Source organism: Coregonus lavaretus (genome assembly GCF_964263955.1).
Source record: "Coregonus lavaretus genome assembly, chromosome: 15".
NCBI lineage: Eukaryota > Metazoa > Chordata > Actinopteri > Salmoniformes > Salmonidae > Coregonus > Coregonus lavaretus.
In genome coordinates, this window is record NC_140002.1 from 31,930,812 (window position 1) to 31,955,403 (window position 24,592).

General features: G+C 43.8%; 1 pseudogene across 1 annotated transcript; it reads right to left on the reverse strand.

Moving 5' to 3' along the window:
* Nucleotides 1–5,699: 5,699 nt before the first annotated feature.
* Nucleotides 5,700–24,409, reverse strand: LOC311142107 (ras-related protein Rab-6A-like; annotated as a pseudogene). Its single transcript, XR_014615540.1, has 8 exons — nucleotides 23,980–24,409; nucleotides 16,599–16,657; nucleotides 16,080–16,133; nucleotides 14,880–15,269; nucleotides 11,087–11,198; nucleotides 9,462–9,555; nucleotides 7,882–7,948; nucleotides 5,700–7,659 (listed from the first exon to the last, which is right to left on the reverse strand). The product of XR_014615540.1 is annotated as a ras-related protein Rab-6A-like (transcript).
* Nucleotides 24,410–24,592: the final 183 nt, after the last annotated feature.

The following is a 24,592-nucleotide window of genomic DNA, read 5'->3' on the forward strand; positions in this document are numbered from 1 at the left end:
CGGTCCCGTTGTGCTCTTCTCTTCCTGGCAGAGGAGTGGTGCCGTCTGCCTCTCCTCCTCTCCCTCCCTCCCTCCCTTTCTCTCCCTCCCTGTGTAGTGAAGCTCGTCCTCCCCCTGCCGCACCACTCAGATCTATGCTATAGCTCACTGAATCTGACAGGCATGATCTCGCTCTCTCTCCTTCTCTCCCTCCTCCTTTATATCTCCCTCCTCCCCCTCTTTCTCCCCCTCACTCTCGCACTTCCCTGCCCTCTCTCTCTCTCTCTCTGTCCTCCACCCTACCCCCAGGGCTCTCCTGGTACCTCAGATGTACTCCCTCCCATCGGTGTGAAGCTCTTGTCCTTGCATTGTGTTCAGTACCTTCCCTGTACCCTTCCTCCTCTAACCCATCACACTACACACTACACACTGCACCCAGCTGACCCCTACTCTGCTCACCTCCACGCACAGCCGCACACACACACTCACAAACACACACACTCAAACTCGAGGACTGACTGTCACTGACTGAATCCTTCCTGCATTTACTACACTACAATGTAAAGACACATTTGCACATAAAGCTTCTGCCATGCACTGTATTGCTTACTGAATTTCATTGTCATGAGAAACGGTGGCTCCTCCACCCCCAATCACTACAAGAAACTCAAAAAAAAAAAAAAAAAGCCGGCACACTGAATCATCTGCCTTGCTGCTGCTGCAGACCTGCTGTCCTCTGTCACCCCTCTGGCTAATTCCAGCAGAATACTTCGCCTGGAGTCATGTCTGCCGCAGAGAGCAGGGATGAGTGGTTATCTTCCTGTAAAACCATCATCTCTCTCTTCTCCTCTCCCTCTCTCTGCTCTTTCTCTCTCCTCGCTCCCTCTTTCCCCCTCTCCTTGTGTATGTGTTCTGAGCTCAGTCTCTCTGTGATTACCTATTTCTCTCTAGGTCTCGCTCTTTGTTCCTCCCTCTCCTTTCGGCACTCTCTATCACTCTCTCTGGTTCACTCTCTCACTCGATCTCTGTCAAACTACGTAAGCATGCCACATTCCCCCCTTCTCTCTCTCTCTCCTCCCTCCCTATTTCCTTCTCTGGTAAATGTGCTTGGATTGCTAGTCTGATCGCTGGTTCACTTGTGCTCGCAAGAATGCCTCCCTCCATCGTGCCATCTCAGTTCTCTCCTCCTGTACTTTTGGAATGAGGGATTCTACCGCCACCCCTCCTTCCCTCCTGCCCTCCTGTCCTGCTCAATGTGGAGTATCTTTCTCTCTCACTGTCACTGTCTCTCATCACCCTCTCGTACACATGGTCTCGCTCTCTCTTCTCTCACTCTCTCCTTCTCTCTATTACACATCACCCGCCTCGTGCCTCTGTCGAGAGGATTACAGGAGAGAATCATGGTTCTGCTCCTCCTCCTCATTCCCCCTCTACCCCTTCCTGTTACTGTATTCAGCATGACAGCACACTTATTTGTCTCTGCCCCCACTTTCTCACACCCTCCCCACCTTACTGTATTTTCCTCCCCCCTCCTCCTCATTCCCCTTCCCACATTCTGTCCATTTCCCCTTCTCCATTCCACCCCCATTCTTTCTCTGGAAAGATGAGCACAGTACAGTATTCTGCTGTGACATTGAAAGCTGAATTCATTAGATTAATATTATGCCGGTGTGATACTGTACATAGGCTACCTGCACCTGCCCACAAACACACATACTTGCTCTGCCACATCGGTACAGTAGCCACTGTGAGTCACACACCAACAGTAACAGCCTCAAGGGGAAGAATATCCAATGTTTCTTGGAAACTTGTCTGAACAAGGCCATGGATAATACACATCTAGCTGGTTTTTCTATGCATTGGCAGGACAAAACGACAGCGTCGGGGAAGCTCAAGGGGGGTCGTGTGTGTCTCTTTGTTAACAACAGCTGGTGCGCAATCTCTATTATTAAGGAAGTCTCGAGGTTCTACTCGCCGGAGTTAGAATACCTCATGATATGCTGTAGACCATACTATTTACCAAGAGAGTTTTCATCTATATTTTTTGTAGCAGTCTATTTACTGCACTCAACGAGCTGTATAGGGCCATAAGTAAACAAGAAAATGCTTATCCAGAGGCGGCGCTGCTAGCGGCCGGTGATTTTAATGTAGGAAAACTGAAATCCCTCTTACCTAATTTCTACCAGCATGTCACCTGTGCAACTAGAGGTGAACAAACTCTAGATCTCCGTTACTCCACACACAGAGATGCATACAAAGCTCTCCCTCGCCCTCCATTTGGCAAATCTGACCATTCCTTTATCCTCCTGATTCCTGCTTACAAGCAAAAACTCAAACAGGAAGTACCAGTGATGGGCTCAATGCGGAAGTGGTCCGATGAAGCGGATGCTAAGCTACAGGACTGTTTCACTAGCAAAGACTGGAAAATGTTCCAGGACTCATCCGATGGCATTGAGGAGTCTACCACATCAGTCACAAGCTTCATTAATAAGTGCATCGACGACGTCGTCCGCACAGTGACCGTACGTACATATCCCAACCAGAAGCCATGGATTACAGGCAACATCCATTTACATTTACATTTTACATCCGCACTGAGCTAAACGCTAGAGCTGCCGCTACGCCCTCCGACAAACCATCAAACAGGCAAAGTGTCAATACAGGACTAAGATTGAATCCTACTACACCAGCTCTGACACTTGTCGGATGTGGCAGGGCTTGCAAACTTTCACGGATTACAAAGAGAAACCCAGCCGCAAGCTGCCCAGTGACACAAACCTACAAGATGAGCTAAACGCCTTCTATTCTCGCTTAGAGGCAAGCAACACTGAACAATGCGTGAGTGCACCAGCTGTTCCGGAAGACTGTGTGATCACGCTCTCTGTAGCCGATGTGAGTAAGACCTTTAAACAGGTTAACATTCAAAAGGCCGCAGGACGCGTACTCAGAGCATGCGCTGACCAGCTGGCAAGTGTCTTCACTGACATTTTCAATCTCTCCCTGACCCAGTCTTTTATACCTACATGTTTCAAGCAGACCACCATAGTCCTTGAGCCCAAGAATGCCAAGGTAACCTGTCTAAATGACTATCGCCCCGTAGCACTCACATCTGTAGCCATGAAATGCTTTGAAAGGCTGGTCATGGCTCACATCAACACCATCATCCCAGACACCCTGGACCCACTCCAATTCACATACTGCTCCAACAGATCCACAGATCACGCAATCTCTATTGCACTCCACACTGCCCTTTCCCACTTTGACAAAAGGAACACCTACGTGAGAATGCTGTTCAATGACTACAGCCCAGCGTTCAACACCAGTGCCCTCCAAGCTCATCACTAAGCTAAGGATCCAGGGACTGAACACCTCCCTCTGCAACTGGATCCCACCCCCAGGTGGTGAGGGTAGGCAACAACACATCCGCCACTCTGACTCTCAACACGGGGGCCCCTCGGGGGTGCGTGCTTAGTCCCCTCCTGTACTCCCTGTTCACCCACGACTGCATGGCCGCGTACGACTCCAACACCATCATTAAGTTTGCAGACGACACAATGGTGGTAGGCATGATCACAGAGGACGACGAGACAGCCTATAGGGAGGAGGTCAGAGACCTGGCAGTGTGGTGCCAGGACAACAACCTCTCCCTTAACATCAGCAAGACAAAGGAACTGATCGTGGACTACAGGAAACGGTGGGCCGAGCATGCCCCCATTAACATTGACGGGGCTGTAGTGGAGCGGGTTGAGAGTTTTCTATTATTTATTTATTTCTCTTTCTCTCTGCATTGTTGGGAAGGGCCCGTAAGTAACCATTTCACTGTTAGTCCACACCTGTTGTTTACGAAGCATGTGATCAATAAAATGTTATTTGAAGCAAGGACAGACTGAGAGATATGTGGTTTTAGGGCATAAGAAGAAATAGAAGGAGGTAAGAGGCAGGGAGAGAGTGGGGGGTTGGGATTCAGGTTGTATGCAGGTTTGTGAGAGGTGAGTAGGAAACGTGCCCCTGTGATGCCATGGTAACAGTGCAGTGTCATTGCATTCCCTCATATAAAACCAGCCACGACTTCAGCAGGCAATCAGGCTAAAGGGAGCAAGTTCACAACCACAGACCTTACACAGCAACCACTGCAGTGAATCAATGTATCTAGCTCTGTGTATGTGTGTGTGTTAGAGAGAGAGAGAGAGAGAGAGAGAGAGAGAGCAGATAGGATCGGAGGGAGAGGGAGCATTGTGTGTGTTCAGCATCTTGGGCGAGGGGCCTTAGGGTCTCATCCTCATCAAGGACACGTGGTGTATCAGTCCTGAGGCAGTGGAATGTGTTTGGGCCTGGGTTAGTGACATAGAGAGGCTCTGGAGGGCTGTCGTCAGCTGGCTGGGGCTGAATGAATTCAGAGCTCTATTGCACATGAGAGACGCAGGTGTGTCATCAGTGACCTAGAATAGCCAGATCAAACACAGACACACACACACACAAGCAAACACACATGCTTACATGAACACATACAATTAAATAAACACACACACGTGCACGCACACACAACAAATATTATTTCGTCAATGACCTTGGATGGAGAGAAACCCTAAATTGCATTAATGAATTAACAGGAAAAATAAATCTTAGATGAATGGATATTCCAAAAATATCAATTTTACGATTTTCTTGTCACAAAGATGCTGATCATTAATAATAGATGTTGCTATTCCCTTGTCATAATCCTGTGTTGATACCCCATATTTAGGGCTTCAAGCTTGAACCCTGAGTATGAATCAAATAGGGTGAAAATACATCTGTGTGAAGTCAGGGGAAATTATCCAGCTACCCCTGCAGTAGACTAGAGAACACTGTTCACTACCTCAAAGTAGGCTATTTATCATCTGTCATGAGTAGAATAGTATAGGGGTCACTTAACCAAAAGAAGATTGAAAGTGTATGGTATGATAGATGACGCAATAACTACGTAGATGATAAGGTAGTAGGTGATAGTACGTTAGATGATGCATAACTACGTAGGTCAACATGTCTATGAAGGGAGTGGGGATGCAGGGATTGGTGTGTGTGTAGGTAACATTCATCAGGGAGCCGACATAGATCCTATGAACAGTCAAGACTCGTGGAATTCACTGCTCCTGGTCCCCTGGACAGTCGTTGGAGAGGCTGCCACCTAGTGGCTATACCGGCTCTCAGCAGGACAGTAAAGGGATGGGCTCCAGTCAGAGGCATAGTTGATTTATGCGTCAGATCAGTATCAACTCTGTTACCAGTTCCACTAAACCAAACCTACTGAAAAAATGCTAAGTAAAATGCACTGTGGTAGCTGGGAAGCTGTAATCATCAACTGATATGAGCACTGACAAATGGTCTTGTAGCTTACTGGTAAGCTATTTCAGAGAGGTTGTCAGAAAGTGGATGCAGTGTTGCTGGTGAGTGCAGACAGGCATGATTACAGAGTAAACATTCTTCGACCTTACCCAAGACCTTCCCCTTGAAACAGGATGGAGCCTGCCCTGACATCTAACCATATCAGACAGAAGGCCAATACTTTGTCCTTCACCTGGTCTTCACTTACAGTGCCAGAAAACACTCCGTCTGAGGACGATAGCTGGTTATGGCCATAGATGGCCTAAACGTTGCCCACTATGACCCAATTATGTTGTGGGGAAATGATTTACAGACTTGAAATATTGAATTCAAATATTTTCAACACTGACAAAACACCAAGTTGACAGGAAATAACTAGACTAGGCACGCTTTGCAGCTTTCCTTGTCTAGCATTTATCTATTTATTCAACCATCAAAAAAGGACATTTCAGTTACTAAATGCAGACCTTTCTTGGGGATGACGATAAGACACTGATGAATTCTAGCAGTGCAAATTATGAGCTTGTGGCAGCACAGACAGTTTACCTCCAACCTCCAGTTAAAACCATTCCAAAGATAAAAGGTTACGGACCAAGACGCTACCAAAAAAACTGTGGACTTTCCTCCAGAAACATACACAAAAAAACATTGCACTATTGTTTTTCAGTTGGATCAAATCATCATTTTGGGTGGAGTAGTGACATCACCAGAAGAGCTGGAGGTCATGTTTGAAAATCAGGTGGTTGACAAAATACTCTATTAGCCATTTAGGGATCATCCCAAGAATGATAGTATTAACAGTAATAAAAAAGAAACATGATCCAGTATAAATAAATATTACAAGTCATTGTGGACTGAATGAACATGTACGATAATTCTCATTAACAAAAGATCAAAACCAAAAAATTAAAAATTATACCTCTAAAGTGTCGATATAACATTAAACCAAACCGAACAAAGCCAGGAAATCCCAAAACCATGGAAGCCCTCTACAATTAACTGTTAAAAAGGCATGTCTGCATATCTAACAAAGTTGGGTTTGTGTTGAATATACTTCTCAACATTCTAAAATCATTTCACAAACACTACCGTTCTCCAAAGCAATATCTTTTCATCTATGATAATAATTGTACTCTTTACAAAAAAGTAAAGATCTAAGCAAGAGATATAATAGAAAATGGCAGCCAAGATGAAGATAGTTTTTATTCATTTGTGAGGACAATGGGAGAAATTAAGGACGGTCGTGTTGTGGTAGTGAGACTGCCCTTGTGTTTTATTGTTGTTACTTTACGTTATTGTGGTGGGACTGTGTCATGATGCTGTGTGTGTGTGAGTTCTTGTAGTTTCCCTACATTGTGTTGTCATACCATGCTTCTGTGGAGTGACACTGTGTGGCTACTCTGTGGTGGGACCGGCAAAAAAAGGAAAGGTTGGTATGCTCAACTTTTACCTGTCACTGAGTGAGTGATATTCTTGGGGGCTGCTGAGCTGTAATAATCCATTCAGAACCCATTTATGGCAGAAAAATTCCACTCAGTATCCATGACTGAAGTCTAGGTTCCGCACATGCTGCCATCATTTTTGACAACTGTCCAACCAACCATTTCCACAGAGTATACCCATGCAAGTGACGCAGCAAGTAACCTTGTAGTTTTTGAACTTTTCTAGGCCTTTTAAATAGTCTTCAATCTTCAAAAATGTCATAAAAGGCATCTGGCAGAATTAATTTCATCCACAAAGCCTAATATATCCGTGTTTTCATAAATATGAAGATATTATCTTGAAGCCCATGTAAAAGACCAGGGATATGAACACGGAAGTATGACGTAGGAACGAGTCACTTGCATGGCATTTTACAGAAAAACAGGATACAGTGCTTGAATATTTTTTAACAATAAATAATTTCCTTTTTGATTGCCAAAGTAGAGTGAAAGTTCAAATGAAATATAATAGCATTCACATCCACTTTTTGCTTGTTAAGCTTAAGGTCATCTCAGCGAGAGAGCAGGTTTCCACGACAACAAGGATGATGGACAGGTAGTGTTCTTCTCTTTCAGGCTGCGGTGAAGGAGTTAGGAATCAAGGAGTTCAGAGAGGGAGCGCAGTGAAGCAGAGAGGAAAGGTACAGCATAGAGGCCAATAGGGGGAGTGAATAAGCCAGGGCGAGAAAGATCAAGAACAAAGCGCAGGAGAGAGAGAGAAACAGAGGGATGGGAAGAGCGTGATAAACGGAGGCTGGAGTTAGCAGGAGTTAGCAGGAGCAGCCTCCTTCGCTGACGGGCTGTTCTGGGGGCTTCTCCAGCTTTATGTCAATCACTGGGGGAGGAGGGGTTAAGGACCAACTCAGAGAGGTCAGATAGGAACACATGAAGTCCTTTCAAACACTTCCCATCTTCTCAATATGTGTCAATAGGTTTACAAGCTAGCCAATAGGTGTCTCTAAATGTTTGAGTACAATCTGTAAGCATTTATAACTACTATTGCCACTGAAAAACATGTGTAGTCATACACACGTGTGTCTGTGTAGAGTAAGGATACTGTCTTCTCTGCTCTTGTCCTGTGTGCTCTCCATGCCAGGGAGGGCAGCAGCCACGCGCCGGAACAGCTGCAGGAGAGAGAACAGACCTTGTCTGTCAGAGTCAGACCATTCCAGACATCCTGCCCTGACATGTGGCCTGCCATCCACAGAGAGGGCAGGGCAGCTCTGTGGGCTTTCGGTCTTCTTAATACATCGTCATTGGAAGCATTAAAACAGGCACACTGTAAGGTTCACCTGTCCAGAGGCAGACACCATGAGAAAGGAGAGCCCATAGAATCTGTGTGCGTTTGATAGGTCAATCATCTATGATTCTAATCAGTAAATCAGAGCTCATTCTTTTATCTTAGTTGGTTTGAGCAGGGGAAACTGCTCCTCATGTACGCTGCTTGCTTTAATAATATGTTTACTTGCCTGAGGGTTTGAACAAAGGCCTCTTTCATAAATGATCTGTACAGCGTGCCTTCCACACAAACCTACTGTAGAGCTCACGAAACCCAATGCTTAAGATAGTATCCAGACTGATTCAAGCTTTGTTCATTAATTGGTTTAAGGTAGACAGCAGTAATCATATCCTCCTAAAAGGAGGTAGAATACCATCCAATAAATGAACCTGCTGGAGAGGAGGAGTTCAAGATCATGCAGATAATGCATTAAATATAATAATTTGATATTGGTCAGAGAAATCACTTCAAATCAAACCTGGGGTGTGGATTACAAGTCTAAAAACTCTGTCCCACCCAGCAGACCAACTCTGAGCCCACACCTCTAAAGGGCAGTGGATGGTCTGTCCCAGGGTGCAAAGAACCCTCTGGTCTTTGGTTATTATGACTGACATGAGATTGGTAGGCAGGAGTTCTGAGACATATCCAAGGACCCCATTTAGTGTAAATGCAAGCCAGCGTTCAACACACGCATGGTGATATGCACGCGCACACATGAGAGAGAAGCTGTCAGAAGAACGCGTGAGCACTGCACACATCACACACACGCTGCGCTCTACCTGTTTGACATTGTAGCCTGTCTTTGCACTTGTTTCAATAAAAATAACATTCAGCTCTTTGGCTCTCTGTTCCCCTTCTTCTGTGGTTATCTGTCTGCGATGACACACGACACAGACACACACACCAGATGTACACAAACACATGAAAAAGAGAAGGTGAACATCATGAAGTGAAGGATGAACATGCCGTGTCTCCTCCTGCTGCTTCTCCTCCTGCAACCTCTGCTCCGTCGAAAAGTGCCCACACAGCTCCTACTTCATCTCTCAACACCTCAGAGTACCACCTCAGCTCCTGGTTCAATACACCATATAGGATACAAATGAAAGGCGCTTAAATCTAAAATTATCAATCAATGGGTATTATAGAATGGTGTGCCTGTGCGAGCCATTTCACAAATGCTAATGACCTTACATATTCCATATAAGGATTGGGCTAAACTAAACCTACCCATCCATCATTACTGTAGCATTTGACCCTTAACCCCTGAACTCTGACTATAATGGGTGACCTTTCGACGGTGAGCCGAGGCAGCAGCAGTGGAAGCATGGACGGAGAGCACGACTCAGTCACAAACTCACCTGCTTGACGTTGTAACCTGCTTTAGCACTAGTCTCAATAAACATTACATTTAGCTCTTTGGCCTTCCTCTCACCCTCTTCAATAGCAACTTGCCTGTGGTAGATAAGAGGGTTAAATATGCACAGCAACAGCATACGGTCAGCTCATATAGACACAGCATGCCAATAATACAACACAGCAGGACAGCAATCAATAAAAATAAAAAATGGGAATAGTAATTCAAAGCAGTTGTTTTAAGGCGAAAAGCATTGGGGGTTATAGTGGCAAACCATGTGTTAAAATAAAAAGGAGCGGTTTGGCTATCACAATTGTTTGAACACACAAATGGATAAGACATGCTATGATCAGTTGAATCTCTGAATAATTCTAATATATCTAGGTCATGCTAATCTCAAAAGAGTCTCTGTGTGGTCTATTCAACCCCAGACAGATCAGTCTCTATAGGGCCTGTATCAAAGGAAGAGGTTGGATCCCTTGTTATGGCCAACAAGTCCCTGCTCAGCCGTACCTAGACAGCAGTGTTTCCCACTCAACACAGGAGGGCCTAAAGGTCTCAGACAGTCTTAAATCTCTCTACAGTTACAATCAGTGGATTCATTAGTATGCTCCAATGGAGAGAGCCCTCCAGGACCTGGGGCCTCATTTATAAAATGTTGCATAAGCACAAAATATGCCCTAAAAAAATGTGTGTGCCGGTTCTCACGCAAAAGATGGCATTTATAAAAACTGAACGTGAGAATGTGCTTATCCTCCCGCAAACTTTAGACTATGCGTACGCACAGTTTCCACTGGTTGAAGTATTGCATTGCAAGAAGGCAAAAGTAGCCTAGAAGCCTTGTGCAGGAATATATGATACATTAATAATAACAAAAAAAAAGTTAGCTGAATATAATAAGATCCAGCTCAGTTGGTAGAGCATGGCGCTTGCAACGCCAGGGTTGTGGGTTCGATTCCCACGGGGGGCCAGTATGAAAAATGTATGCACTCACTAACAGTAAGTCGCTCTGGATAAGAGTGTCTGCTAAATGACTAAAATGTAAAAGCGAAAATAAATGTATTTTATCTTTGCATTCTAAAATAATTCGAAATAGGCATCTATTTCCTATTATTTATTTCATTCCCATGATCATTGCAGGAAATGGACATGGAAACGATCAGTTTACAGGTCCACAACTTGCAATTGCTTTTGTCTTTCAGAAACGGTCAGATAGGATGTTTTCTTTTGCATTGACATTTGCTATAGCCTATCAACACCGCCAAAGACATTTGATCAATTTCGCCATTGTTATTTCCTTTAGAGGCCATCTTGGCCTAATTCCAATACTTCTACAGTATACAGCAAATAAGGGCGTTATCGTCACCATAAAAGGTGAATGAAGGGCATTTTTCAGGCGTGCAGTTTTACGAGAGGTCTGATTTATAACGGGAAACATGCGTATGCATGTATGGCATGCACCAAGTTTATACATCTCTATATTTGTGCGTGCGCAGTCTTTTCAGAAATGGCTCACACAGATATTTAGTGTAAAATTGACTCAATTATTATGAGGCCCCTGGTCTGAGGAGGACTGAAGAGCTCTACATGCTTACTGACTTTAGCCTTCAGTTATTACGTCACTCACACCTTTTGTCTGCAAGGTCCGTCTTGTTTCCCACCAGCATGATGATGACATCACTTCCTCTCTCCGTTCTGACGTCATCAATCCATTTTGTGGTTTGCTGGAAAGAGTTGACATCTGACACAGGAGGAGGGAGGGAGGGGAGTAGGGCAGAGAGAGAGAGAGAGAGATCAGAGAATACATGTTCATCTCTATTCAGGTTGTGACGAGTACTGAATTGTGGTGATGAGCAGAATGACAGAGACAGTAACAAATATACAGAGAATGTAACAACAAGTAAGATCATTAAACTAAGTAAATCCAGCTCCCATGTCCTATCTATTTATCCATATGTAGGAGCCAAATAGGTTATATTGTACATTTTTATGTTTCAAATTCATAAGGAATTTCAGTTGTGTGTGTTTGCCACTAATCCCATGTCAAGTGTGTGTACCCCACTCGACAGGCTGATGGAGAATACAGTTAAAAGGCCTACAGACTCCAAGGCTTACTGGGATTGACTGGAACGGCAGCAGTCTTTTGACCATACCAGACCATGCTATTTGTTTCTTTAGTTTGAATGATCAGAATTCGTTTTGTTAGATTTTTCTTTACATTTTGTAAACAGAAGAACTAAAAATTAATTGACGATTATTTTTCAACTTGAATCACTCTGGACATTGGATTTGTATGCGTCAAGACTAACATTTCACCACTCTCCACTGTGGAAATTGTTTTGGTACAATTAAATTGGACAATTTAGCCACTACACCATCCATCCATCTAGGCTACTATGTTATCTATCCATTTCCTTGTATTCTGCCTTCCTGTCTATCTGTTTATCCCACAGACCAGGGGTACTCAACTCTTACCCTACGAGGTCCGGAGCCTGCTGGTTCTGTTCTACCTGATAATTAATTGCACACACCTGGTGTCCCAGGGCTAAATCAGTCCCTGATTAGAGGGGAACAATGAAAAGATGCAGTGGAACTGGCTTCAAGGTCCAGAGTTGAGTTTGAGGGACATAGACTGTACAGTCGTGGTCAAAAGTTGAGAATGACACAAGTATTGTTAATTATTTATGCATAGTCACTTTAACTCTACCCACATGTACATATTACTTCAACTACCTCAACTAGCCGGTGCCCCAGCACATTGACTCTGCAGCGGTACCCCCCTGTATATATAGCCTCCCTACTGTTATTTTATTTTACTTCTGCTCTTTTTTTCTCTCTCAACACTTTTTTGTTATTTTACTTTTTTATTAAAAAGATATATGCACTGTTGGTTAAGGGCTGTAAGTAAGCATTTCACTGTTGTATTTGGCGCATGTGGCCATTAAAATTTGATTTGAAGTATTGGTCTTCACAAAGTTCGCTGCTTCAGTGTTATGAGATATTTTTGTCAGATGTTCCTATGGTATACTGAAGTATAATTGCAAGCATTCCATAAGTGTCAAAGGCTTTTATTGACAATTACATTAAGTTTATGCAAAGAGTCAATATTTGCAGTGTTGACCCTTCTTTTTCAAGACCTCTGCAATCCGCCCTGGCATGCTGTCAATTAACTTCTGGGCCACATCCTGACTGATGGCAGCCCATTCTTGCATAATCAATGCTTGGAGTTTGTCAGAATTTGTGGGTTTTTGTTTGTCCACCCGCCTCTTGAGGATCGACCACAAGTGGGATTAAGGTCTGGGGAGTTTCCTGGCCATGGACTCAAAATGTCGATGTTTTGTTCCCCGAGCCACTTAGTTATCACTTTTGCCTTATGGCAAGGTGCTCAATCATGCTGGAAAAGGCATTGGTCGTCACCAAACTGTTCTTGGATGGTTGGGAGAAGTTGCTCTCGGAGGATGTGTTGGTACCATTCTTTATTCATGGCTATGTTCTTAGGCAAAATTGTGAGAGTGAGCCCACTCCCTTGGCTGAGAAGCAACCCCACAAATGAATGGTCTCAGGATGCTTTACTGTTGGCATGACACAGGACTGATGGTAGCGAGGCTATATACAGGGGGCTACCGCTGCAGAGTCAATGTGCTGGGGCACCGGCTAGTTGAGGTAGTTGTCTTCTCCAGACAAGGTGTTTTCCGGATGCCCCAAACAATCGGAAAGGGGATTCAGAGAAAATGACTTTACCCCAGTCCTCAGCAGTCCAATCCCTGTACCTTTTGCAGAATATCAGTCTGTCCCTGATGTTTTTCCTGGAGAGAAGTGGCTTCTTTGCTGCCCTTCTTGACACCAGGCCATCCTCCAAAAGTCTTCGCCTCACTGTGCGTGCAGATGCACTCACATCTGCCTGCTGCCAATCCTGAGCAAGCTCTGCACTGGTGGTGCACCGATCCCACGGCTGAATCAACTTTAGGAGACGGTCCTGGCGCTTGCTGGACTGTCTTGGGCGCCCTGACGCCTTCTTCACAACAATTGAACCCCTCTCCTTGAAGTTCTTGATGATCCGATAAATGGTTGATTTAGGTGCAATCTTACTAGCAGCAATATCCTTGCCTGTGAAGCCCTTTTTGTGCAAAGCAATGATGACGGCACGTGTTTCCTTGCAGGTAACCATGGTTAACAGAGGAAGAACAATGATTTCAAGCACCACCCTCCTTTTAAAGCTTCCAGTCTGTTATTCTAACTCAATCAGCATGACAGAGTGATCTCCAGCCTTGTCCTCGTCAACACTCTCACCTGTGTTAACGAGAGAATCACTGACATGATGGCAGCTGGTCCTTTTGTGGCAGGGCTGAAATGCAGTGGAAATGTTTTTTGGGGATTAAGTTCATTTTCATGGCAAAGAGGGACTTTGCAATTAATTGCAATTCATCTGATCACTCTTCATGACATTCTGGAGTATATGCAAATTGCCATCATCAAAACTGAGGCAGCAGACTTTGTGAATATTAGTATTTGTGTCATTCTCAAAACGTTTGACCACGACTGTATATATGTATTTAACGGTCTATCCTCTATCCAGCTGGAAGTGGTGTCCGTTTTTCTGAAGTGACAGTCAGACTTCCTCCCCAGAGAGCCAGTTAAATAGATGTCCTCTAGCCCTGCTGCAGAGCCATGTCTGCTTTTATCTCCCCCTAATGGCCAATCACCTAACACATACACACATGGTAGCAGAGACACATGTGAAAACTGAACATTGTTATTTAATAATCAGGCAAAATAGGCCCCTGAAGCAACATCAAAGCTGCCGATACCAATTATTTCTAATGAAACTAAATAAGACACTTCATTGTTTTGTATATGGGTGAACAACAAACCTAAGAAGTCATGGTTGACATGACCAAAAAAGAGAGATCAAGAAAGACTGGTCCAGAGAAATAAAGATAGGGAAGGATTGAAAAGAAATTAGATTGCTCTATTGGAAAAAACAAGAAATCATCTACGAAACTACTAAACTATTTAGTATAAACAGATTTTACCGACTGATATTTACTATTCAAAGCTATTTTGTCTGTAGCCTAATATTTAATTGGGTTGTATGTATGCTACCGAATGCTTTGCCCTTCTGGTGAACAAATTAATATTTGTCTATTTAATACTGAAACAGAGAAATGTTCACAGACTACAATCACGCAAAAAGCAGACTAAATAAAGAAGTGGCCCAAGTGGACATATACAAAAAAAGAGTGGGAGGAAAACATCAACAAACATGAAAAGGGGACAAAAGGCATCAGGTAGGGGAAAAAAGGAGAATGGAAAAACAGAAAATAGAAAAGGGACTTGAGCCAGCGGCAAAAAAGGAGGACATCTTTTTTTGTTTTGATTGGTATCCTTCCATCACTTTTCCATCAATAGGGACCGCACTCACTTGTGATGTCATAGACTACCACGGCCACGGTGGAGTCTCGTATGTAGCTAGGGATCAGACTCCGGAAGCGCTCCTGGCCGGCTGTGTCCCAAAGCTGCAGTCTCACCTGAGCAGCACGTTACCACCAGCACACAGGGAGAGAAGGAGAAGGGGAGAGATGGAGGAGAGGGGCAAGAGGGGAGGAGAGGAAGAGGTGGTGGTAAGAGAGGGGAGAACTGGACGAGGGTTGAGGGGGGGGTCACGCACGCACGTCGAGTGGGCGGGGCGCGGAGGGGAGTACCTACTTGTGATGTCGTATACTACGACAGCGGCGGCAGAGTCTCGGATATAACTGGGGATGAGGCTACGGAAACGCTCCTGCCCAGCCGTATCCCACAGCTGCAACCTGATCTGTGGCGGATGGGAGGAGAAATAAAGGAAAAGAAAAGGAAAAAGAAAGGATGAAAAGAAAAGGAGACAAAAGGAGCGCAGAAACAATGGAAACATGAAGTAAGAAACCAAAAAGAATAAAGAAATAAAACAAATCAAAATTGAATCAACTTCTGAATGAGAGAAAAGGGAGAGAAATAGAGAAGAACGGGAGCGAGAGAGAGAGAAAGAGGGTTGCATGCAGGGAGTGTGTGACCATAGGAGGAATGGTGAGGGCCAGGGGAATCATGGGTACTAGGCCTCATTTCTGAGATGATCTTCTCTCCTTCACACTAGATATTGAATTTCAGAACCAGAATGAACCGAATATGAGCAGATGGGGAAAATGGAAGAAAGGGAAGAGGCAGGATCCAAGTCCAGGACAGGGCGGCTCTCCGGCTTCTTTAAGGTGCTAGTGTGTGTGCTGTGTGTGTGAACCTGGGCCAGGATAAAACACAGTTAGAGCAGACAGAGTCAGGACACAGGATACCCAGCATCCCCAAAGTCCCAGAAACCACTGTTGGCAAGGATACAGTAAAGACAGAGACCTGTGTGATTTGGTGGGGGTGCGTGCGTACCAGTGAATGGGTACATCTTTACATTTCAAAGAGAGACATTTTCTAAAAATCACCATAATGCAATTTAACATTCCTCAGTAAAAGTATCACATAACACCACAGTCATGATTAACACACTCACTTAAATATTCCAATCATAATCAGCATATTACCACTCCATGGAATAAGACAATTTCAAGAGAGATCGATTTAAAAAGAAGAAAGTCAAACTTACTGTTCGGTCTTCGAGGTACATGGTTTTTGACAAGAAATCTATTCCTATTGTGGCCTGGAAATGAGAAAGAATGAAGAATGAGAAAGTTTCTGACAATGATGAAGATGGTAGATTGATAAGGAAAGGCTTTAGTACTGTAGTTAGACTGAAATGAAGGAACAACAAACATATTGCCTAGTCGAGCCCAGCACTAACAGACATTTACATTAGTCATTTAGCAGACTTAGTGCATACATTATTTATTTTTCATACTGGCCCTGCGTGGGAATCGAACCCACAACCCTGGCATTGCAAGCGCCATGCTCTACCAACTGAGCTACACGGGATGGACCTAATTCAATTGGCTAATCATAAAGACAGACTAGCTGAATCAAGTGTGTTAGTGTTGGTCTGGAGCAAATGCCTGCCCACCCTGTTGTAGGACCAGGACTAGGGTTAGGCATTGAGACCAACGGCATAGTAAACCTAGCCCTAACTATCATATCCAGATTAAATGGTGTCTGTGTGGTCTAGCCTTACCTGGTAGGTGTTGTCGAAGCTGTCGTACATGAACCTGGTAATCAATGAAGTCTTCCCCACTGAAAAACACAAGACACATGTTAGAACCAATATAGCTACGTAAGGACACAGAAGTCCGGATCGCTGTAATTTTTCCGAATTTGATTTATTTTTAATTACATTTTTAGGAACTCAGTCAGGGTCTCAACTTACTGTTGAGTTAGAATAGTAGAATACACAAGGTGCAATTTTGAAAATTGGTTGTGCATCTGCAGTTTTCCTCTTGATGTCACTCAATGACCCCGTTTACATGTGCACAGTATTTTGGATAGTAGCTCATATAGTAGCTGTTTACATGCACCTTTGATATCCCGCTCATGAGTATCCCTGTACCATGAATAAACAAAATATTCCTCATTTAAGTATATGGATTAATTGGAATAGTAACTGAAATATGGACACTGACTGTAGGCCTATAACCTCTCACATGTAGCGTAATACAATATTAACTTGCAGTGAAATTATACAACAGATGTTAGCGGAGAACAAACAGGAGTGGAGAAATTATTTCTTTCTTTCAGCATCTCTTGAGAAAATGTGAATGCGTGTGTAATGTGTTATCTTTGACACTGTTATGCAAGCTGACAGTATTTTAACCACATAAAATATGCACCCAAGACTAACTGAAGTCTTATCAGAAACGTGTTTCATAATTTTCTCCGCTTTTCATTTCCTTAAAACCGGTCAAACTGATGACATTTGGACATTATTGCGTTTTCTCCCCGGTTCCTAAACGAAACAGACAACTTTACAGGTGTTAACTAGATTACTAACGCATTCCTTCTATCGATGTAAAACATTATTCTGGTGAGCACTACTTTATTTAGTCTTCTGGGCAACAAGTTATGACAGAAGAGAAACTGCATGTATCAAACTATAGTTGACAAACAAATGGCATACCAAACGCCAGAAATTATAAGCAGAAACTTGTGTAAATTAGGGGTGAAAGTAGCCAGTAGTAAATTATAGTAAATTAATTATAGTAGTCTAAATTATGGAATTATTATGGTGGAGCGAAATGTGCAGGTAACCTACTTTTTGAAGTGATTTGTTTGACAATCAGATGAAAACATCACAACACCCATGATATTCGAAACTGAGCCTGCGCAGACCGCAAAAACAACATTAAACAGGATAAGATGTTTACATGCCACAGTATCCGTCTTAGATCAGCATATCCAAGGCATCTTATCCGGGTTTCTCATAAATGGGATACAAGCTTTTTTGGGTTATTGTAAACGGGATATGATGTTTATATGCGTCAACTCAAAAACAGAGTACTTGAGTATCCCGAATAATAACAGGATATTGGTGTGTATGTAAACGTGGTCACTGACAGTCACTCAATTAGTCTAGACAGCTATCTTAACTTTTAGTAATCATGGCCGAATTACTGGCCGGGCACATGAACAGGGGCCCTGACCTCCAGGGGGCTTATTGATTTTGTTAATCACTTTCACTCAGATTTCATATTAACATGGCATAAGTAATGGCAAAATGTGTAGAATTGCAGGAGATTAGCTGGAACACTGCACCAAAAGACTGCTCTGTAAAGCCAACATTTGTTTACCTTTTGTTTATAAAATACTTTTTCTGCTAACAGATCCCTCTGTAAGTATGAAATTACAGTTTTTAATCCCGGTGCTGAGTTAATGTGAGTTAACGTGTAGCGGCTAATTGTATAGCTAATAGGCTATGGGTCTGTAGATCGACTGTGGTGAATGAAGCTACAGCAGCCAAGGTGATAAGAAATGGGGCCATTTCGGCTTGTTTCTGCTGTTCTCCACATAGCCTTTTAGAGTTTTTAAATTGTATAGAAATGCAGTAAATGATCTTCAACTCCGCTCCCCCTCCCCTACCATCAGTCCCTGGCTATGGCCCTGATTACGGTCTTGAAGGGTAAGTAACACTAGTAGTGATGGCACATAGCACTGACAAAACAGAGACAGACACACAGTACTGGAGGCCTCACCAGACCAGCGTGGAATGAGTCTCATTTCACATAGCTAACATAAGACATGTTCTAGCCTGATTTGGTGCTGCAATTCTCCGAACACAGCAACTCCTCCTCAGACAATTTGCTGAGGTGCACCATCTGTTTTCTAACCAAAGCCCACAGCTCACCACTACTTTATGACTTGACTCCAACCAACCAAGAGGCCTGGAGTAAGAGACCATGAGGAGCTGTCTGCTGAGTCTGCACTTTAAGGGAGAGAACATCAGTAAAAATGACATAAGAAATCCGGAAGGGTTTTTGAATTGACTTGAAAAAACCCTCCAAGGAATGCTGGGAGATTCTCAATGCCAACCCAGACATAACATACTGGCATTTAAACAATACTTGATTTTCGAAATGTTGCATACTATTAAACATTCTATTTTTGCATACTGAGAATGTCTCTCACTCTCCCTCGCCCTGCACTGGCATGTGACAACACCTCAAGGGAAATTAGGGAGGGATTAAAACAGGGAAAACAAAGACAGTCATTTTGTTTCATTGCTCCAGTCTACCACATCGTGGAATGCACAAGTATTAATTTCCAGTACAACCTCCCCCTCCCTCCTACTCCTTCCCTGTACATCTCACCCAACCCCTCTATCATATTACCACTGTATCACTGTTGCTCATGGCTGGGTAGACCTCAAGTCATGGATCCTGTGCAGAGCTCTCAATAACACAGCAGTGTTCAGAATCACAGTACACACAGGTCTCTGGTACAGATTGCTCAGAGTCATCAATATATATATATACACCACTACACCAACAACACTGGGACGAATGTGTGCCAGATTTGAGCACTAGGGACAGGCAGTGGTCTAGTTTTTGCTACATATCATAGGCCTACTAGCTAGGGGAGATTGGGAAACAGTGGCTCAGCCTGACCTTATGGTCCTGTCATTCATCAGGATGATGAGACACACCAATCCACAGGTTAGGTTATGGGGCCAGAGGGAGTGATCTAGAGGCCTTATGTAATCTTCTCTCACTCCATTCTCTTTATCTCAATGTAATTGACATGACATTGTCTTACATACTTCTCTTTTGACAAGCCAAAGACCAAACTCTTTTCAATAATTGATTCCTCAGTCAATATGCCTAATCTCGTTCTACCTGATTCTCTTCCTGATAGCAAACAGCCAATCAAATGGGCATCAATGGAAGTTAAATACAGACAAAGAGTTGAAGAGGTCAACCTGCCCAGTGTGTGACCTCTAAAATACACCAATGACATGGCTACTTTTGAAACTGAAAACTTCTCCTTGAATGCAAGAAAATAGAGCAGCTCTTGTGCCATTGAGTGTACATAGATTAAAGGCAGGACGTGACACCAATCCCCAGCATGGGCTAAGTATGGAAGGGAAGATAAGAGTGACATTCTTGTGACAGGAATGCCAGATGGCAAAGGCCCCCAGCTACATTTAAATCATTCTGTGGAGCCACTGTAACGCTGACCAGTGAATGAACATGCCATGATTTGACAGAGAATACCTTGTAGCTGCCACAGGTAGAAATGTATTCCCAATCAAACGGTACAGCTTTCCCCATAGCCCCATATTAAAACAAATCAAAATTGGTCGCATACACATATTTAGCAGATGTTTTCACGGGTGTAGCGAAATGTTTATGTTCCTAGCTGCAGTAACAGTGCAGTAATACCTGACAATACAAAACACGCAAATCCCCCCCCCCCCCCCCCAAAGAAAGGAATTAAGAAATATAGAACGAGCAATGTCAGAGTCCAGGATATAAATATATATGATGGTGTGTATAAAAACATTATGGGCAGTATATGAATAGCAAAGGTGTGTACAGCAGTAGTAATATAGAATAGGCCTCGACTAGAATACAGAAGATACACTGAGAGTACAAAACATTAAGAACACCTGCTCTTTCCATGACAGACTAGGTGAAAGCTATGATCCCTTATTGTCACTTGTTAAATTCACTTCAAATCAGGGTAGAATGATTTTTAAGCCTTGAGACATGGATTGTATATGTGTGCCATTCAGAGGGTGAATGGGCAAGACAAAATATTTAAGTGCCTTTGAACGGGGTATGGTAGTAGGTGCCAGGCACACCAGTTTGTGTCAAGAACTGCAACACTGCTAGGTTTTTCACGCTCAACAGTTTCCTGTGTGTATCAAGAATGGTCCACCACCCAAAGGACATCCAGCCAACTTGACACAACTGTGGGAAGCATTAAGAGTCCACGTGGGCCAGCATCCCTGTGGAACGCTAATCGACACCTTGTAGAGTACATGCCCCGACGAATTGAGGCTGTTCTGAGGGCAAATGCAACTCAATATTGGGAAGGTGTTCTTAATGTTTTGTACAGTGTAGGACGCACGTATGGGCATTCGGACACGGTCAGTGACTAAAGTTCAGGGCAGGGAACTGGGCGGAGGCCGGCTAGTGGTGACTGTTTAACAGTCTGATGGCCTGGAGATGGAAGCTGTTTTTCAGTCTCTCCATCTCAGCTTTGATGCACCTGTAATGTCTCCGCTTCTAGATGGTAGCAGGGTGAACAGGCCGTGGCATGGCTCGGGTGGCTGAGGTCCTTGATGATTTTCTTGGCTTTCCTGTGACACCGGGTGCTGTAGATGTCCTGGTGGGCAGGCAGTGTGACCCCGGTGATGCGCTGGGCTGACCGCACCACCCTCTGGAGAGCCCTGCGGTTGTGGACGGTGCAGTTGCTGTACCAGGTGACGATACAGCCCAACAGGATGCTCTCAATGGTGCATCTGTAGAAGTTTGTGAGGTTCTTAGGGACCAAGACGAATTTCTTCAGTCTCCTTCTTGCACCTTCCCTCACCAACCCGTCTGTGGTGTTCCCTAAAATTAGAAGGTAGGACTTGACCGATTCCATTGCCCACCTCTACTATTCCTGAGAGGAAAACCATAACCTAGTTTGAGTTCAAGACCGCCCCCTTCCCAGTTTCCCTGGGCGGAGTTCAAAATAATGTTTAATTTAGAGGCCCACCACTTCCTAAAAACAAAATTGTATTCCTTAAATAAATATAAACATGCTTACATGCCTGCTAGCAAGAGAGCTGTTTGTTTTTAGCATTATTTTTACTTACCAGGTAAGTTGTCTAAGAGGTGAGAACACTTTAGCAACAGCCTAGGAAAGAGTTTTCGGGGAGATGAGTAGCTCAAAGAGACATTTGGAAGCTGGGGATGATTAGGTGGCCAGAGTAATACGATGACCAGGTTGGGAATTGGGAACCAGCCAAGAAACCAGGATAAACACTCCCTCCCTACTCTTGCCCACAGAGAGTCAGGACCTCGATTTAACATCTCATAATTATAGGGAAGGGTAGGCCTAACTTGGGAGGGTCAGGCCGTCCTTTCAAACATGCAATTAGTAATTACACTGATAAGATCTAATGGCGAAAACACCTGAGAAGTAAAGTCACTTAAAATCTATACCCATTTTCATTAGTCTGGACAGTTGTACATGTCAGACAAAAACATATGAGTGTGAAGTCTGTCGTTTGTGTGTTTCCCAGCGTTGAGGGATTTATACTGACTAGGCCTAATTTGTGCACATGAAAAGGCAGGAGTTATTCACTCTGATCCAGTGTTCACCTCTCACACCAGCGCAGAAATCCCTGCTTACATAAATGGCTGCGAAGGGGTGAGAGGTCAGGCTTCATTCCTCTTGGGCAGAACGCAAAATAAATCACAGCAGTATATTCTCCACATTACTCCTCCCTAACTCCAGTCTCAACAGAAACATCACACACGTTTGTTAGCAGCACAAACACACACATAAATCTCATTGAAGTGTAGCATTGGTTCTGGTTAGAGGAGGGGGATGTTTGTTGCTGACAGTGGTATATAGGATATACTATTTTATAGGCTTGCATACGATGAAAGGAACATATTGACTTCCAGGCCACCGCCATACCATCCCACCCCCTCAGCAGTGCTGAGATCAGGCCTGTAACCCAGGTTAAGGCATCATTCCAGTCCTTGGCTGTTCCTCAATGCAGTAATGTTATATGACATATCCATCATACTACTGTATTTGCATCCTAAAGCCCCAAACCACACTAGTTCCTGTTCAATTCGATATTTCTCTGTGTCTCAACAAAGAATTGTGATTGAAACAGGGCCCCCATCCAATAACTAGAGGTCAGAGAAATCAACTAAAGTTGGACAGAGAGGTTAATTGCTTAATTCTAGAGTTAAGTAGGAGCTGTTTGATTGCGGTGAGAGCTCCAGAGGGCTGAAACCTGTGGTCATCCTGAATGGAGTCAGGGAAGACACAGATGTGATATCCTGCACACCACAGTGCTTATGTTGAACAATGCTGGCAAAGAAAGGGGCTCTGAAAACCACAGGCCTCAAATCAGAGTGGTTCTGTCTGCAATCTACGTTGTGGGAAAGTTGGGTTACGGGTATCTCTGATCCATCCAGCACAATAGCTCAACTGGTTGTCAGAATCAGAGAAACAGGTGGTTTTATAAGAACCGTTGCTTTTTAAAAGAGAAACAGAATTGCCACCACATCATGAGAACAGAAATCTGTTGAAATGTACAACATGAAGTGCCAACTCTCCACGAGAGAAGAAGACAGTGCTGGCTGGCAGGCATGAGTCTATAAATCAACCATATAACGTTAGCATAAAGACATTAATAAACATTGGCAAAGTGCCCACGCATTGATACTGACGCTTTGGTTTGACGTACAATGCGACATCTTTCTTGACACAGAGGCTGTATTTGGCCAGAGTAACGACAGATGGCTAACGTTAGCACCGAAAACTTGACAACTGCTCTGAACAACACCAAAGACAAATCTGAAATTTCTGACTGTTCAATCAACACCGACCATAGTTGATTGTGAATGAGATACATCAAACCTAGATAACCTAAACATAGTATGCCATAGTTATACCAACCTACCATAACGGGTTATATTCTAGTAGTATGTAGCAACTGGATAGCTAGTTAACGTAGTGTTTCGATTTATTTTAGTTAACGTCGTTACAACTCGACTGCTGACCTGACTGACTGGGTGAACTAGAAACAACTCGTCACCCAACAGCTTGCTAGCTTAGTTAACGGTCGTTAAATAACTAGTTAGCTAGCTAGGCTAGCAACGAAGTAGCTAAACACTTGATATCACCGATAGGTTCAATATCACTAATCGTAGCTATTTAGATAATTTAATCGCCATGGTCTCGTTATTATGGCTGTCGGTGGATATCGATTAAAACTAAGGAACTCGCCCAGGATGATTGAAGAGAGCTGGCATTAGCTAGTTAGCCAGTTAATAGCTAAACTGATGATGACCACAACACGTTAGTCGTTACCCCACACAGTGTTCACTTACCGCTCTGTTCGCCAAGAAAGACCAATTTAAATTTCCTTAGAGGGTTTCCGAAGTCTCCTGCCGCGGACATGACTGCAATATTGTTAGGCAGGCAAATACAAGTTGTAGACTGTGGCCCACAGTGTGGGAAAAACACACTATCCCTTACTTTAGTGAGCTAGCTAACGTTAAATCCTTACTAGCTAGCCAGTTGAGTTGACAAGTTGAGGGGTTTGTGCCGTAAGAACTAAGTTAACTAGCTAGCTAGCATTAGCAATGCTCCTAAACTAACAGTTTCTTGGCTAGACTGGCAGTCGGTGAGTTTCGTAGCTAAATAACTATCTAGTAAATACCGGACTCTCAAACACTCAGCTGAATTGTTTGTGACTCACTGCCTGCCTGGCTAACTAACTACCTCAGCACTCCCACTCCATCGCTAGGTAGCCGTTTCAGAGGAAGTTTGTCACAACCTAATATGTTCGACGACGGGCACACGGCTCCACCAATCCAATGCGATTGTGGCATTCCGATGCAGTGGTGTAAATTACGGGTGTGTTCGCAAATTCACTCTGGAGTGCCAGAGTGCGCTCTGGGCGTTCGTAAATTCAAAGGATTGTCAGATTGTACGTTCATA